Here is an 11,344-nt window from a genome sequence, read left to right as displayed (position 1 = left end):
TTATAATAATGTCTCTACATTATCCAGAGAATTTTAAATTATTTTCAACATCTTCTAAGAATTGTGTAATCAATTTTAGAAACATTTCCAACCAGAATTGTTAACATTTTAAAATGTTTTATTACTTATTAAACAAAAAGATTTTCAACCATAACAATCATCAAAATATTTTTCATTTTATAGCACTTTATGGTTTACAAAGGAATATACACATTCACATATCATCATCAAACAGCTAGCATTTATTTGCAGATATTACCTCATTTAGCTCTTAGAACAGCTCTATTAGGTAAGTGCTGTTATTATCCCCATTCTACAGACAAGGAAACAGGCAAATAGGGTTTAGTAACTTGCCCAGAGTCTGAGGCAGGATTATAACTTCAATCTTTTTAACTCCAGGCCCAGCATATTATCACTTGTTATCATCTAGCTGCTCATTTGATCTGATTTTCTCAAACAAGAAATTCCCTGTGGATTCTGGATAGCTGAGTTTTTACTATAGCCTCAGATCTTTTATTAAGTATAAAAAGGCAGTTACTTGTTCCTATTCTGTGCTGAGTCATTACCCAGCTATTAGCAGCAAGGAAAGGAAATAAGCAACAAGGAAAGACAGAGAGAGACAGAGACAGAGAGACAAAGACAGACAGAGACAGAGGAGAGACAGAGACAGAGGTAGGAGAGAGAAGGAGGATGGGAGAGAAGAAGAGAGGGAGGGAGAGAGAGAGAGAGAAGAGAGAGAAGGGAAAGAATGGCCATTTACACCACTATTAGGCCTATACCCTAAAGATAACACAGAAAGAAGAAAAGAGCACATATGTACTAGCAGCTCTTTTTGTAGTATTAAAGAACTGGAAACTAAAGGGGTGCTATTAGTCACATAATAGCCAGAGGTGTGCTGGGAAATGTTTAGCAATCTAATTCTGGGGGGGAAATGAAGTATGCACTCATTTTAAAGTTTAATCTGCATTAATACTTTCTTAAGTCTAGACAATCAACAAAACAATAACAAACTCAGATTTGTAGTGACTGCCTTTTCTGAGGTTTAAATGCTCATACCAAAAACAGAAAATTTAACAATTAGCTCTTGGAGTTAAAGGTGATTTCAGGAAATTTCTGGGTAAGTGTAATGGAATACTATTGTTTTATAAAATGATGACAGAACTAGTTTCATATAAACATAGGAAGACTTGTATGAACTGATGCAGAACCAAGAGAATAATTAATATAGTAAAAACACTATAGAGACAAATAATTTTGAAATACTGAAGAACTTTTATCAACAATATTGACCAACCAGAAGGTCCATAATTAAACATGATATCCTCTTCCTGAATGCAAGGTGATGGATTCAGGATATAGAATGAGACATTTTTTTAAAACATGAACAGTCTAAGAATTTGTTTCACCTGAGTTCACATTTGTTACAAGAATTTTTGTTTTCCTTTTTTTCAAGGAGAGAGATGATGGGAAGGAGTAAAAAGTGGATTTTCAGTTAATGTTTTTAAGTTGAAATTTTTTTAAAAAGAGAAAGTGCCCTATTTTATTTTATTGTGGTTTAGAACAGTGGTGATCAATACATAGCTGTAGCAACCCCCCTATGCTTTTATCATTTCACCTATTCTGTCATCTCACATGTCTTCCTGAAAAAATGAGGCCCTCCATTTTATCACCAAAATTTTTAGCAACTGACCCCTCTGGCATACATATCACATAAAGTAAATATCAAAGTCATTAGGAAGATTTCAGATGAAATAAGGGTGGAAATGGTGATAGGTTCTTGTATAATCACATTCAGGACTGCTGAAAAATCAGGACATCTCTAGGAAGCTGATCTATGCAACTTTAATGGTACAGGAAGGACATTGGGGAAAGCCAAAGAAGGAGACGAGCCCACCTGAAAACAATAAGATTGTCTTTGTGCGTTTTCATCTATGATAGATGAGTGTGCACAAAGACACTTATGCATGATGGAGATTTAAGTGGAAAAGTTGATGCACAGAGACAGTCCTACTCTCTCAGCATTGGAAGCCTGGGTCCATTAGCACGAAAAGTCATCACACCTGGAGACTTCCTCAGCTGCATTGGATGGCCATGTTGTCTTTTGTGCTCCAACACGCCCTAAGCACTCCACAGTGCTTTGCTGCGTCGCCATCTCAGCCATTGAACCTTCTTATTGGTTTCTTTCGTCTGTTCAGCCGAAGCAGTCTTCACATGCTGGATGAGCAAGGCCCTGGTTCACCAGGGGTCTATGACCCGATGGCTACCCTCACAAGGTTTAGCCAGCCTGTCGAAGCCATTGCCCAGGGTGTGGCCGCTGCCGCATGCTAGCAGCTACTGGGAGCCACAAGTGAGAGCTGGGTATCAGGTGGGGGTCAGAGGCTGGAGAGCTGCCCTAGGAAGGCACGACAAGCCCTCCATACCAGAGATACTACCCCTCCCTGAACACCCCATACACCCCTGAAAACAAACCACAAAATGGAAAATTACATCATTGTGTGCTTCAAGAAAGGGGTCCCCATACTACAAAGTTCCATGCTCCAAGCTGTAGGGAAACTGCAAAATAATAAATAGGCCAAGTGCTTTTTGAATATAACCATGCTATGTGTTCAACAGTATGTTTAATGCTGCTTAGGATACATATGGAAATTATATCTCTGATTTTTCACTGTTCTTACTAACTTGCTCACAAAACCTAAAACATAGAACAATTAGCATATGAGGTTTGGAGTCATGTGAATGAAGAGAAGCTCTAGGGCCAGATCGGGGCTATGAGTCTTCTCAGGGAACCCCAGTCTTAAGCCCCACATTTCTGAAAGTTAGGTCCCAGCATCCGTGCAATCAGCATGATAGTGAAGTCCAAGTACAAAGCATGGAACAGCATCAATCTCTACTTATAGCACAAACCTGAATTGAGTAAAGTGTGGTGGGAGTGCCGAAATGAGGCATCATGTTAACAGCCTGGAACCTTAATATGTGTTGGCAAAATAAATAGTTGTGGTAAAGTATCCAAAATATTGGTTACCAATGACTGCTTTTGGCACAATGGAGGGAATAGATCTCAATATTAAATGATTTGCAAACACACATATGATTAACCAATCATTGCTACCTATTTCCATGAAATTCCATGAAGAAATGGATTGTTTCAAAGGTTCTGTCCCAAATGAACATAAAACCCAGCAAATTAACAATGCCTCTTCTCTATGACTGAATCTGGCATCATAATTCCAAAGTACATATCCTTTTTTTTTTTTAACATCTATCTTCCATCTTAGAATCACCACTGTAGATTGGTTCCAGGGCAGAAAAGTGGTAAGGACTAGGCAAGGGATTTTCCCAGGGTCCACAGAGCTAGGAAGTTTCTCAGCCCAGAATTGAACCCAGGATTTCCTGTCTCTAGCCTGGCATTCAATCCACTGAGCCACCTAGCTGTCGCCACAAAGTACATATTCTTGATGCAGAAACTTTTTTCTTTTAGACTGTCAGGAGAGGACTTAACTGAAGTATTCATGCATCATAACTTCCATGAATAAAACTACAAAAATATTATCACTAAAATAATGCCAAAAAACATTTCTTTTTTTTTTCATTTTACAAAACATCTTTAGTTGACATTCTACAAGTGATACTTTCTAGTAATGTCCCAATCTTTTCTTCTTTGGGAGTCAGTTTGTGTGTCTTTTTTAGTCTGTTATTTCTGGAAGCTTGTCAAAGGAGACCTGGTGACTATCCATCTGAGATATGAGGTCTTCTGGATTCATTCACTTTTCTCCTTCTTTGACATACACGATTAAAACTGAGGTGTCATCAGATACCAAACTTCTTCAAGGCCTCTGAGATACTGTTGTTGGGGGAGAGGTTGAAAATTATTTCAGTGCACAGAGTTCTTGTCTTTATTTTCCCAGGCTTGTAAAAGTGGACAGATTTGTTTGCTGCCACAAGTAACTGGAATGGATCCACCACCATTGTGGCATTAATTAATGTTCCATTGATGCTACCTTTCATGGCCTTTTTTCTTAAGTCTCCAGTATTTTTTATATCATAAAACAAGAGAAGAGTTAATGTACACTCAGGAAACCGGTCCAATTAATAGCTTAACTGCATTTTCCATGGAATTCTTTCTCTTTATGACTTCCCCTGGCTTGTACCTTTCCCCACTTTCCTCTTGTGCACACTTGATGCAGAAACTTTTGAAATGACATTTGACCCTAAATTACAGAGGAAAAGTCTATTCTATTTGCAAGTCATATGTAGTCTGATAGAAAATGAAGTCATAGTTAAGATTGATAATCCAAGGGGGAAACTATGACCCAGTAACAGAAGATACTGGTGAGAGAAATGAATCCCAAAAGGAAATAGATTTTTTAAAGTACTGTTGAAATCAACTCTGCCATTGTTCTTTGACAGAGCATAAAATCTTATCCCTTATGATGGTCCTCACTATCCCTCTAACTTTCCCCAAACTCCTTCTCTGAGTAATGTTCACATTCTTGTATTGTCTTCTCCATTAGATGTAAACTCCCTAAAGACAATAATTGTCTTTTTGTATTATCATAAATTAATATTGTTTTAAGCACAGATTTAGTGAATATTTTTTCATTCATTCATTCATTCATTCATTTAGTGCTAAAATAAGAGTAATATCCACAAGGGCCATACTCTAGGAAAGACAACTCATTCTGGATTCCGATGCTGCAGAGCCACTAATTCCTCCTAGTGATATTATTGCATTGTCTGGAATGGCAAAGTCTCTACTAAACAATCCTATCTGCTGAAGGCTGCTTGATTGATTGTTTTGTTGATTGTCTAGACTTATGAAAGTATTGGGAAAATGTTAATAATGCAGATTAAACTTCAAAATGTGGTATGCATACTTTTTTTGTGGAGAGAATAGCACAATGTTGATGGAAATTGTCAATGTTGGTGGAGCTGTGGAAATTTAGATAAACTAATACTTTATCTGTGAAGTCGTAAATTTGTCTTGCTATTATGGAAAATAAAAATGTGACTGAAAGATTCAAGCTCTTGGACCCAAATATATCAGCAAAAGCATACATTCCAAAGAGGACAAAGACAGAAAAAAGGTCCAAGTACACCAAAACATTTAAGGCAACATGTTTTGTTGTTTGTTTTATGGCTGCAAAGAGCTAGAAATGAAGCAGATATCCACTGATTGGAAAATGGCAAAACAAATTTTAGTTTTGTTGTTGTTGTTCCATCAATTTTTAGTTTGTCTAACTCTTTTTGACCCAATCTGGTGAAAACACTAGTAAAAGGAAAGTGAACTCTGAATAATCATAGTGCCCAAGGTCAGTCTCAGAGAATAGAAAAATGTGACTAATGATTTTACTTATTTTTTTCTTTTAATTTTATATAGGTGCTCATTAATGCTTACTATGTGAGAATGATTAGTTTTTTGTTTTGTTTTGTTTTGTTTTGTTTTGTCTTTTAAACACCAGAAAGACATTTTGAAAAACAAAATACTGGGGGCACTTAGCACAGCAAATAGAACTCCAGGTCTGGAGTCAGAAAGATCAGGGATCAAATATGACCTCAGATTCTTTCTATCTGTGGAATCCTGAGCAAGTCACAACCCCAGTTTCCAGCCTTTATTACTTTTCTGTCTTAGAAGTGATACTAAGAAGGAAGATAAAAGTTTAAATTTTTTTTTAATTTTTTAAATAAAATAAAATGCTGGCCTTCCAAAAACTTCAAGGCAATTTTAAAATTGCAATTCAAATTTGAGTCATATGTTCAAGTTAATTTATCCCAATCACCAAAACATTTCCATACAGGCCACATTTAACTTATTTTCCCTAATTTCCTTGTACCTTTTTCATTCTGTTTATAGCTCAATACTATAGCACAGTAATATTCTATTAAGTATGACATATAAGGCAAGAATTAGTATTGATATTTTTTGCCAATAAAATCTAGTATCATACTTTTCAGACAGCTATAGCACTGATTTTATGACTCATTTTCGGCTTGTGATTCACTATGACCCTTAACTTCTTTCCAGTTCTGCTCCTACATAATCAGTCATTATCCCTTGGCTATGCAATCAACTCTTCTTCCTCAGTAAGTAAATGAACTAATCTGTACTAGTCCTTATGGAGCTTCAATTTGCTTCCACCCCTTCTCCATCTTGCCAGGCCATTTGGAATTCTAATCCTGTCCTTTTGGATTCTGGCCATCATAGCTGATGATAGGTGTCATCTGCTAATAATGTGTTATCATCTGCTAACTTAATGAGCTTGTTTTCTATTCTATCTGGTAAATCATTGATAAAATGCTAGAGAATCAGGCCCTAGTGAGCACTGTGGAACATGACCCTGAGGACAACATACTGCCAGGATTCAACCAGTCATAAATCTACATAACACTGGGCCATAGTTTCCTATATTGTTGATAGATGTCTTTGGAAATAGCAACAATCAACAAAATCCTCTTTGTAATATTGCCAACTACCCATGGTAATGCATAACAAGAATATCACAGAAAATTGAAGTCAACTGATAATTCTCTAAACTCATGATTTTAACTAACATTTTCAATCTCTATACTCCCAAATACTCACACATTTAGTCGAGACATAACACCAATAGTGGACAAGGTTGTTTTTCCATTCCTTTAATTTATTCACCCTGTAAGGAAAACAATGATAGGGAATATTAAAAAATAAATGGATTTGGAATTCCTGGATGGATTGTGGGGAATGTGGAGGAAGGGAGACATAAAGGGAGGAGGGTAGGCAAACTTGATCCATTAGTCATCTAATATGCAATCAATATACACCCTCAGAAATAGTATCTATTACAGATACTAATAAAGTACAAGAAGCAATATCCTCTTTTCCATTCAAGGTTGATAGAAATCCTTACACATGCTCAAATGGGGCTAAGATTGGTGAAGATCCTTTCCAACTTTAAATCTATGATATTATGAAACTAAGAACCTATAAACCAGGGTATACTTTTTTTAAAAACCCCTACCTTCCGTCTTTGAATCAATACTGTGTATAGGTTCCAAGGCAGAAGAGTGGTAAGGTTTAAGCAATGGGGGTCAAGTGACTTGTCCAGAGTCACACAGCTTGGAAGTATCTGAGGCCCGATTTGAACCTAGGACCTCCCTTCTCTAGGCCTGGCTCTCAATACACTGAGCCACCCAGCTGCCCCCTAAACCAGAGTATACTTTTACCTATAGACCTAAGGTAGAAATCACAATTGCTGTCCCCCCTTTAGGTAAACTGCTTACTCTTTGAACCTTCCATCCTGAATCCCTACCTCCAGGGAAAGAGGACTTCATCCTCTCTTGAAGACCTCTGCTGCTGTCAGGCTGGCTTGATCCTACATTTCAGTGTCAAAACCCTCTTAAAAATAGCTCTGTTCCCTTCTGGGTTTCACAACTTATACTTGAAGTCATACTTGAAAAGCTCTTTATTCTTTATAATGAATAGACAGTGGGAAGGTTACACTGAGGGGGAAAAAGAAGAGTTATAATACAAAATAAAGCCAGACTGATCTGTTAGTTATCCTTTTGAAGTGGAGAGTGAAGAGCCTTCAGCACCTGGGTTTTCGAAGGCACTGAACCCTCCATTAGATGATTCTTGAAATATCCCTGTGTGCCAGCTATAGACTTGTACTTGCTGTCAGAAGCTTATTTGTGATGGGTGGTATTACAGGTGACAGCACTAACTAGAGACTAGCAGAGAAGCCTTAAGAAATAGACCCAAATATCCAATATAATTAATTGAAATGAAGAACAAAGTCTAAATGTATAATTATTTGCTACCTGCGGTTATAGGATTATTGTTCTCAAAAAGGTATAAGATTGACGAGGATATTGGGAGCTGAGCAACTGCTTTCCTTTATGTAAGAAAATAACAAGGCTTTGTTCTGGCCAGAATACTAGGAAAAACCCAGAAGGTTTTTGTTGATGGCAGACATACATTAAAAAAAAAATCAAGAATGTGAATTAGCTTTGTGGAGAAGGGGGCTCCTTCAGTTCTCTTCTGTTCATGCTTAATTTATATAAAAACCAAAGTGAGTCTTGTGGGTTAGATTAACTTAGTAGACTTAAGCTCCTCATATGTTGCTGTTGTTACTAGGAGTTTTATGTTATTGTCATTCCTACCCAGTTTGGTTTGTGAATGGGAAAGACAAGATCCTCATTATTTGTTGGGGGGGTTTTAACCCTTATCTTCCATCTTAGCATTAATTCAATCTATTAGTTCTAAGGCAGAAGAGTGGTAAGGGTTAGGCAATGGGGATCAAGTGACTTGCACAAGGTCACAGAGTTAGGAAGTGCCTGAAGCCAGATTTGAACATGAGACCTCCCATCTCTGGGTCTGGCTTTCAATCCACTGAGCTATCTAGCTGCTCCTCAACATCCTGGTAAGTTTTAAGGAATTTATTTAAATTTAAGAAATCCCTAATCCTCAAAGAGGTGACAGAGGAGATAGAGTATCAGCCCTGGCATCAGAATGGTTCATCTTCCTGAGCTCAAATTTGGCCTCAGCCACTTATTAGCTGTGTGACCATGGACAAGTCACCTAACCCTGTTTGCCTCAGTTTTTTCACCTGTAAAATAAGCTAGAAAGGAAAAAATCTAACTACTCCAATATCTTTGTAATCCAGTTGGGGTTTTCTTGGCAAAGACTCATTCACAACTGAAAACCCTCAAAGGAATACTTGCCTAGCAAATCAGTACTGGCTAACATTAGCTAAAGCAGCTAGGTGGCTCAGTAGGTAGCGCAAGAGTCAAGAAGACCTCAGTTCAAATCCTACCTTAGATATTTCCTAGTTGTAAGACCTTGGTCAAGTCACTTGACCTTTCTTTGTCTCTCTTTCCTCAATTTAAAATGGGAATAAAAGAATTTATCTACTAGGGTTTTCACAAGGCTCAAATGTGATAATAGTTAGCATAGGGACTGGCACACAGGAGTTATAGAAATGCTAGATATTGTCATCATTATTATCACCAGACATACATTATCAAGAAAATAGATCATTTTAGCTGGGGGACACTATGGCTGACTTGCTGGCTGACTTAATTAAATGTGCTGGCTCTCAACCTATGCACTAAAAGATCTTTTTCTGCCCTTTGTAGGAAAAGACTTTCTGTCCACCACCCCTTAGGAGATAGAAAAAAAAAATCTACCTATATATACACTGTTACTTAAGCATTTGAGTCAGATTCAGGAATTGTGGAGAAAGAGATACAGAGAACTGGAGGTGAAATATTTCTTTTCTTTTTTTTTTAACCTTTATATTTTCTACCCAGCAGCTGTGTGTAGAGAATGTTATGCAGATGCCATTATCTTTTTTCTCTTTTTCTCTTATGTTATATATTTCAGCTGAGTAAGTGTATCTGCTACTATATAGTGAGTTGAAAGGGAAAACAAATCTAGGCTAATAGAGTGAAATTAGTGGGAGTTTTTAGTGGGAACTCTGGAGGTAAAATAGAAGTCGAATATGGTTTAGAATATTCTTTGGAGGTCTTAATTTTAATGTCAAAGAAAATCTTATTTTTTAGCTTCAGATAAGAGATTAGAATTGGTGACCAGAGCTAATGGTATAGTGTTAGTGTAGCTTTTGCTGGTCATTGTACTATGTTCTTGTGCAATGACTCCATTATGCGGTGTTCTTGGGTATAGAGTCCATTCTTCCTTGTTAATTTTGGCTCAAAGGTGTCACCTTTAATAGCTACATGTCAACACATACTTGGTATTGACTTAAGATTTTTCAGAAATGAGACAAAACTGCCTGGTTGCCTTTTTTCCCATGTAACTTAAGCATAATAATATGACTAAAGAAATAGCTGGGGGGTAGGCAGGGGAGTCTAGTAGTCTATAGCAAAGAGCCAATAGCAGACCAGCAACTAGTAACAAAAAATGACTAGGACCTTGGTCGCTAGGCTGATTCAATACAGCACCTAGCAGAGATCTATGTGATGCCCAGAAAAGAACAGCGTATCACTAAAGGCATTGGCAGCTATGCAATGTCGGATGTCCCACCAGGTATATGGCTTACACACATGTATCCCTTAGCTGCACATTTTTCTCCTGGTTCTGCTTGCTTGACTGCATCAATCAGTTCATGCAAATGTTCCCATATGTCTCTGAATTCCTATATTCCTCTCTTCTTATAGTACGAACTCATTACATTCACAGACCAGTTTGTTCTGACACTCATTTTCTACACATTTACATTGTTTCTATTTTCTAGCTACCATAAAAAAAAAGTGTTGCTCTGCTTTTTGTAGTAGCAAAAAAAAAAAGGAAACAAAGTTGATGTTTATGCTCATCAGCCGACAAGTGGCTACATAAATTGTGGCACATTAATATAATGGAATATTATCACACCATAAGAAGCAAACACCACTTGACATTAACCTTTGGGGCTGGCGTCTGCATGACCATCATTGCCTCCCCCATGGATGTGGTCGAGATGGCAAATATGAACTCTGCTAGCCACTGCCCCCTCATCTTGCTCTGGAAAGGAGGGACTCCAAGCCTTCTACAAAGAGTTCATGCCTTCCTTCCTCCACTTGGGCTCCTGCAGTGTTGTGATGTTTGTCACCTGTGAGCAAGAAAAACAGGGCCAGGACACTACTTGTGTTTCCCGGGAAGCTCCTTTCTGAGCCCTCTCCTGGCAGTTTTCTGTGAGGCACCTGGTTCCAGTTTGAGGCCAGACCTCATACTGTCCCCCCACTCCCTCCTACTTTTTCCCTTTTCCTCTCCTCCCCTGCCTCACCCCTGGAGGAACTCCTTCTCCTCTTAGAGTTGGTCCTATTTAATCCTTCTTCAGCCTCCCTCTGCCACTGGAGCTTCACCAGTTCTCAAGCTCATCAACTAAGAAACCTAGGGAAATTGATGTAGATGATGCAAAAGGAAAAAAGCAAAACCAAGAAAATACTATGCACAATGACTACAGTCATGTTAATGGAAAGCACATCGGTAACGATCAATCACTGAGTAATTTTACTTGATTAAAAAAAATTTAAAGACTTTTCTATTTATGTATTTTGTTTTGTTTTGTTTTGCTTTGTTTTACGTGGCCATATTTTACTCCAGTATCCTTTCCCTGTTTCCCAAGAACCATTCCATATGACAAATCACATTTTAAAAGACAAAGAGAAAAGAAAGAGTGAAAAAATCAATAGAACTGATCAATACATTAAAAAATCTAAAATCCAACATCTACATAGCTCCTCCTTTGAATCTTGGTTGTTCTTTATAATTTCAAAACAATGTCTTTTGATTTTCTTTTGTTATTGTTGGTTGTTCTTTCCATTTACCCTGCTGTAGACATGTATATTGTTTTCTTGGTTCTGTTAACTT

The 11,344-nt window shown here is 37.6% G+C and overlaps 1 pseudogene; it reads right to left on the bottom strand.

The window, feature by feature from the left end:
* Nucleotides 1-3,591: 3,591 nt before the first annotated feature.
* Nucleotides 3,592-4,104, bottom strand: LOC100616742 (EKC/KEOPS complex subunit TPRKB-like; annotated as a pseudogene).
* Nucleotides 4,105-11,344: the final 7,240 nt, after the last annotated feature.

This window comes from Monodelphis domestica, chromosome 4 (assembly GCF_027887165.1).
Source record: "Monodelphis domestica isolate mMonDom1 chromosome 4, mMonDom1.pri, whole genome shotgun sequence".
NCBI lineage: Eukaryota > Metazoa > Chordata > Mammalia > Didelphimorphia > Didelphidae > Monodelphis > Monodelphis domestica.
This window is presented reverse-complemented; position numbering and strand designations above follow the sequence as displayed.